The 6625-nt window shown below is 48.3% G+C and overlaps 1 pseudogene; it reads right to left on the reverse strand.

Moving 5' to 3' along the window:
- Nucleotides 1-1888: 1888 nt before the first annotated feature.
- LOC147527050 (olfactory receptor 6F1-like) lies at nt 1889-5142 on the reverse strand (annotated as a pseudogene).
- Nucleotides 5143-6625: the final 1483 nt, after the last annotated feature.

Below are 6625 nucleotides of genomic sequence, written 5' to 3' on the forward strand. Positions count from 1 at the left end.
AAAATTGTGGCGATGACACCAGCCACGAAGCCACATATTAATCGACTGAATGCACTTGCTTCTTCCAGTGTCACTGTTCGCAACTGGAAGGATGGAAGAAAAGATTACCTGTGTCCCAGATCCTCTTACAAGCTGTCCCAGGGTCCTGAAACTGTGGACTCTGTGTTTCAGCTTCAACACCATCTACATGGAAGAGCAATAAAGGATAGTAGTAGTCCGTGGACCGTACCAGGCTAGGAAGTTTCCTAGTGACGTCTTTAATCCAGGTTCCAGGGAGGCAGCAGATTTCCCTCAGAGCAGGGTCAGCCCGGCATATTGGACCTTCTGTCCCCTTCAGATGGGAGTCACCTATAACTACTACCCTTCTTTTCTTCCCTGTGGAGGCGATCTTGATACAACGGGTAGTCCTCTCTGACCCTAGTTACACCTCCAGTGCGGATGGTCCCTCAGCTGCATCATCCATCGATGGGCCTTCCACCTCCAGAGCCTCATACCTGTTGGGCAGGGGCACCTGGGAACCTGAAGTAGGCAAGGAGGGGCGGGGGTCGCCTGTGGCCTCAAGCACGGACTTCTTTCCATTTGTGGCTCACCTTTGAGTAACTATCTTCTGGCATGTGGGGTGAGGAATCAGAATGCCCTTTGTTTTGGGTTGCCATTTCTGGGTCTTCCTGGTTTTGCTTCAGGTCAGGCACCCCCCCAACACCACCGATCTTTCTCTTTCTTAGGCTCCTTGATGTTTCTCAACCTTTCTACTTCCTCCCGCAGGTCTGCGACCATGATAAGCAGATCACCCACCTGGTCGCACCTCACACGGCTGTTCTCACCACTTACCATGGAGAGGCTCAGGCACTCCCTACAGCCTGAGACCTGGACGGCCACGTCTTTCTGTGGGAGCTTTGTCTGCACTCCCACATCCCTCTTGCTGGGTGCAGAGGTCTTTGCCTTCCACCTGGTGGTCACCATGGCTGAGGTTTTTTTTGAGAGGATGACAGCTGACAACTAAACTCCCCTCTTGAGTAGCAGCCTGACTGACTGACTGCGTCCTTCTCCCGTGCCCTTCCTCGCGAACTGCCACGCAAACTGCCTCACCATGCCCTGGCTGACACGCCATGCCCTGTTTGCCCACTCTGGTCGCCACATTCCTGGTCACTCACGCTCCCTGGCCGGGTCTTTTATAGGGATGGGGGTGGCTGCCATTGCTCTAGCAATGCCCAGGCCACATCAGCATCTCCCGCGAGAGATGCCAGCTCCTGGGGGATGTCTCTTCACTCCCTCGGTGTCTCCTGACTTTTCAAGAAAAGGCTGTGTGCACCGAGATCTGCTGCTCCGCAGTGGGTCAGTCTGGCTCCAGCGCAGCTCCTTCGGCAACTGACCCACCATCCCATTCGTTTTCCATCCCGCCTTCTCATGTCTTCTCCATGATCACACAGGTATAACCACAGCTTGCTCTGTGATCTATACCGTTTCTCTCAAAGAGGGTAACACCTGGTTCTAACAGCTGAAATTTTGGAACGTGCAGGTGAAGTGGAGTGTATTTTTTCTTTTAATTCTCACACCTCCTCAGACAGCTTCTCCACAGCTGTTATGCAGGTCCGTATAGAAGTATCATCATATTGTCAGAGTCAAGTGACCACATCACCCACGAGTGGTACATCATCTCCAAGGTCCATTACTGCCAGTGAGGTCTTTCTAGCTCTGGTCTTTCGAGCCCTGTCAGACATTCTGAGTCTACTCAGGAGTGAACAGAGGGAGGTTGGATCTCTAAAATCAAGGCTCAGCGCAGCTGTAGGGAGGATGAGATGAGCTCACTGGTGAACTGGTGCCTTCTCACTACCTGTAATGACCTGTTGCACTTGCACTTCGGTAAGGAAATTCTGCAGGCCACAAGTCATGGGAGAGAGGGGATGAATCTATTTCCTCCCACTGAGGCCCTTTGAAAGGCCACTTCATTTCTTTGGAAAGTCCACCCCAGAGCTTGCTTCATTTCATTATACCTTAGTGTATAAATGAAGGAGTTCAACAAAGAAGTTACAACTGCATGAAGGTAATCACAAGTTTGTTCAGATCCAGGGAGTTCTCAGACGATGTTTTGACATACAGGAACACGATGGAGTCTTACCAGATCGTGATGATGCTGAGATGGACAGAGCAAGTGGAAAAGGCCTTCTTCTGGCCATGGCCTGACTGGATTCTTAGCATGGAAGAAGTGATGTACACATAGGAGACCAATGTGACCATACAGGAGGCCACTACAACAATTATGGAGACAACAAAGGTCACTAACACCACATGCCACATGTTACTGCAGGAGAGGGCAAGGCAGGAATCTGTCTTGCAGAAGATTGATGAAATGTGGCCCACAGAATGTCAGCCTGGATGTCAGAAAGGCCAGCAGTGAGATGGCCAGAAAGCCTCCCAGCCAGGAGCTGAGTGCCAGCCGAGCAGAGAGGACACTGTTCATGAGGGAGCTGTATCTCAGGGGGTAGTGTCTGGCTAAGTAGCGGTCATAGGCCATGACAGACAGGAAAAAAAACCTCAGTGGAGTCTAGGGAGAGAAGGAAGAACAGCTGGAGGATGCAGACACTGAAGGACATGGTCTAGCTAGTCCCCAGCATGACTCCTATGGCCTTGGGAACAATGCCCATAATGTACCAGATCTTCAGAAAGGAGAGATTACACAGGAAGAAGTACATTGAGGTATGGAGGTTGCTGTTCATGCACACGAGTGTGATGATGGATGCATTGCCCGTTACTGTCAGGTCGTATGTCACCTGACAGTATGCGAAGACCACCACAAGGAAGACCCGGGAACGCCACGTGCCTGGGAAGCCAAGAAGCATGAATTCTTCCACATCTATCCTATTTGCAGTGTGCCCTCAAGTGTTGAAATTCGTCTGCAGAGACAGGAAAGTTTCTGTGAGAGTTTGCATGCCTGTGCTGGTCCTTCAGATGCTATTAGTCGTGAAACAAAGCCATCATCCCTGAAAACGTAGTTAGTGCAAAGTATGGGAAAATGACATCTTCCCTTAGTTGAAATTGTCAGGGAAATCCTTTGCTGCAGAAACATGTTTGAACAAGTGGATCTGTCCCTGAAAGTCAGGCCTACACCATCAGTTGAACATGGAGAATTATTTATCAGATCAAGCACAGGCATCTCTTTTAGAACCAGTGAATGCAATTGCTTCCATGAGATCAAAATCCCATTTAGGAAAGTGTTGATGGCAGCTGAGGGTCTCCAGCTGTGTGAAAGGCTGTTGCAGAGGAAAGGAATAACATACCCGCAATCTTCAGGGCAGCAAATGCTGAGTTGCAATCTCAACAAACGGAACTGAGGGAATGGAAAATTGTCGTGACAGCACAGCCCTAGACAATGTTTTCTCTCTTCATTCGATCACAGGGGCAGGCTAGCATCACGGTCATTACTCAAGAACTCGTGATCATTGCTTTCTTCCAAGTCTCAGCACAGAGAGTTTTTGCAAATACCTCCATTTCTTCCACTGATTTCTGCTTCTTAGCATAGCTACTAGGAGTATGTGGCGGTGTAAACCTCCCTCGTCCCCTAGGCTGTTCAATGCTTGGTGCGATTCCCCCCTCTTTTTCTGGACCACATGCCAACCTAGGACGAGTTGGGTGTGGATTGCAAAAGGCAACAGACCAGAGCACGAAGGCACCCCTTTAATGTACCAGGCCCCCACTTCCCCTGTCACTTGACGTGATACATCTGTACCAGATTGGGGTGCAGAAAGGGTGATGCCAGAAAGCCCAGAATCAGCAAGTTTGGGGCCTGCGCAACTGGTGGAAAATACCAGAATATTTCACTAAGTTGGGCCAAAATGGAAAAGTATCTGACAAAAGTCAGTTACTTCAGACCCTATAAACAGCCATTCCAAGCAAGACCCTTTGAGCTCTCCTGGATTGCAGAGGGCTGTGACCAGCATCTTCCCTGGGCTGGGACACCTCTCAGGTAACAACTCTGTGGACTGCCTGCTGACAAAGCCGACAGAAGGCCGAGGTGAAGTATTCTTCTCGAGTCTCAATTATCACCTGTTGAAGAATGCTGATGTGCATGGTGAGTATCTAAACTTGAGAGGGAAATTTTACCTGTAGGCCAGCCTCTTCCGTCCACCTCACTACTTGTCTATGTGTTTGAATATACACATTTACCTTCACAAGTGTAGGTGTCTGCTACACTGCATTCAAATATTTCAATCTGTCTGCACGCTTTATGTTTTTTATGTATGTCCACATATATATTTTGATTTGGAATACCTTTTAGTAAGTTAGTGTCAATTTTGTCATTTTCAAATCTGTAATTAAGTCACGTTTTATTTAAAACATATGCTATTGAATCATCTTGTTAATCTTCAAATCGATTTTTCATGTTATTCATTAAGTGTTGTTAAACTTCAACCTTTGATTTACCTCATATCATTAATAAATCTTAAATTGCTGCTAAACGATAACTGTGTTTAAACAGTCCATCCGCAACAGGGGATGTAATTTTGCCATGTCAGAGCCAGGGGAAAGACCAAGTGGAAAGACCTACAATCAAATACTCCTATCTCAGCTCCTCAGCTCACCTTCCTTCTTTCTCAATAGACAGAGGAGAAAGGAACTAGGGAGACATGGCTCATCTACCTTATATAGATGTTGAAAAGCTCTCTAGAAGTGCTAGGTTGTCTCTGAGGACTAAGGCAGGAGTGTAGCGAGAAGCTCAGATGGAGAAGTCACAAATCTCAACTTAGGCAGAGGTATTCCTGCCTCAGTGATGGAAAGGAATATCCTGAGTTGAATCCCCCCAACGTAGCTCCTCTGAGAAGCCAGCTGAAATGCAGAGTATAATCTATGTTCTTCCTGCAGACAAGGGAGGATTCTCCTCTAGAGAACTGACATCATCAGGTGGGTGTCTAAGACAGACAGAACTGTACCACCATCTGAAAGATCCCTTACTTTCCTTTTTTCCTCCTTAGGAATTTACATGCCAGAAATCTCCTGTGGCTAAAAAGCAGAGAAATCCCCCTTATTGTGGCTCTCCTTAAACGTGCAAGGATCTATGTCCTGGGCAGGCTTCACTCACCAGCTCAGCCAGCGGAAATGATCCAAACAACGTCTCTTCATGCACCATCCTCCAGATGAAGCCATAGTCCCCTTGGCTGAGGGAGAACATTGGAAAGAGGCCGATTTGTTGGGGGAGCTGTGGGAGGCAGTGATGTCAGGAGAAGTGAGGATGAACAGCTCTCACCTTGCCGACTCACTTGGAGCTGTTCACAACTGCCTGACGTTGTTTCTTCTCCATCCACCTAGTAGGTATTGACAGCTTGTGCTCCCGATTTGCTTTCCCCCTCACAGTCACCACTGCAGTTGCAGAAAGGGGGTTTGTGTGCTCACACACAGTGCAAAGTCTCTGCAGGTCACCTCCATATAGCGAGAGCATGCATCAGAGAGTCCCCAGCATCGTTAGCACAAAAACATCCCCGCACCCACCTCATCAACACACTGAAGCTCCAACTGGCCGCACCAAGGAGACAATTTTCTGTTTTCCCTCTGTGTGTCACAGGGAGTTTGATCTCTGAGGGATTTCATGGAATTGTTGCAGACGGATAATGCTCTCTCTTCAGCCAGGCCAATTAAAGAACAGCAGCGCAATTCTCTAAAGCAGCTGTCGCACGGCGTATTTGCCTCCTGCCTGCAGCTGTGACACGTGAACGTTGTCAGGAACTCAGTGCTGGTTTGTGTAGCCAGTTGCTGACACGCAGGAGACATCTGGAATAGCCCTGTCCCAAGAGACGGGAAGTGTCAAGTATTTGGTGCTGGATATTAACATGGTCTTGCAGCCTCCAAGGTGGGAGATAACTAAAGGTGACCATGGACACGTGAACACAGAGAGAGTAAGTTGAGGGATTCACCTACCTCATTTCAGAGCCTCTGACTGCAGTTAAAGTGTAAGTCTTCAATCTTCATTGAAGAGAAGTGCTAAGTAAAGATCTAAGCACAAAGTCAGATAAGATGTTAGTAAGGGGAAATTGATCTCCTCTGCCTCCAGAGCAGGGTCTCCAGGTGAGCTACTCCTCTTTGCTCTATTGATCATCAGTGGACAGAAACAGATACTGTCAAGCCTCAGTCCAGCCCATTCAAAAGATGCTGTCTCACACAGATCCGGCAATCCGCACCTCACAATTACCTATTTTTGTTCCACTGCCACTCCAGATAAACTAGACAGCTGGCTTAAGCAACACACAAACACACACACACAGACACACACACAAGTCTAGACCTCTAGGCATCTAGAATTAGTTGAGAAGACTCAATCCCAAAGAGAGTGCTGCTGGAGGGAGTCCAAAGGAGGCCGTGAAGATGAACAGAAGAAAGGAATTCCACCCGCTCCAGCCAGGAAGTCAGATTCATCTGGGGCCCAACTTAAATGCCTTTATGCCAATGCGTGCAGTATGGGGAATAAGCGAGGAGTTAGAAGTGTGTAAGAGCTCCAGCTGCACAGCCCAAGCCACAGAAGAAAAAGGCAGGGACTGGGAGAATGAAGAACTGCCCACTGTAGGAGAAGATCAGGTTCGAGACCATCTAAAGAACCTGAAAGGGGACAAGTCCATGGGACCTGATGAGGTGCATC

Source organism: Tauraco erythrolophus, chromosome 25 (assembly GCF_009769465.1).
Source record: "Tauraco erythrolophus isolate bTauEry1 chromosome 25, bTauEry1.pri, whole genome shotgun sequence".
Taxonomy (NCBI): domain Eukaryota; kingdom Metazoa; phylum Chordata; class Aves; order Musophagiformes; family Musophagidae; genus Tauraco; species Tauraco erythrolophus.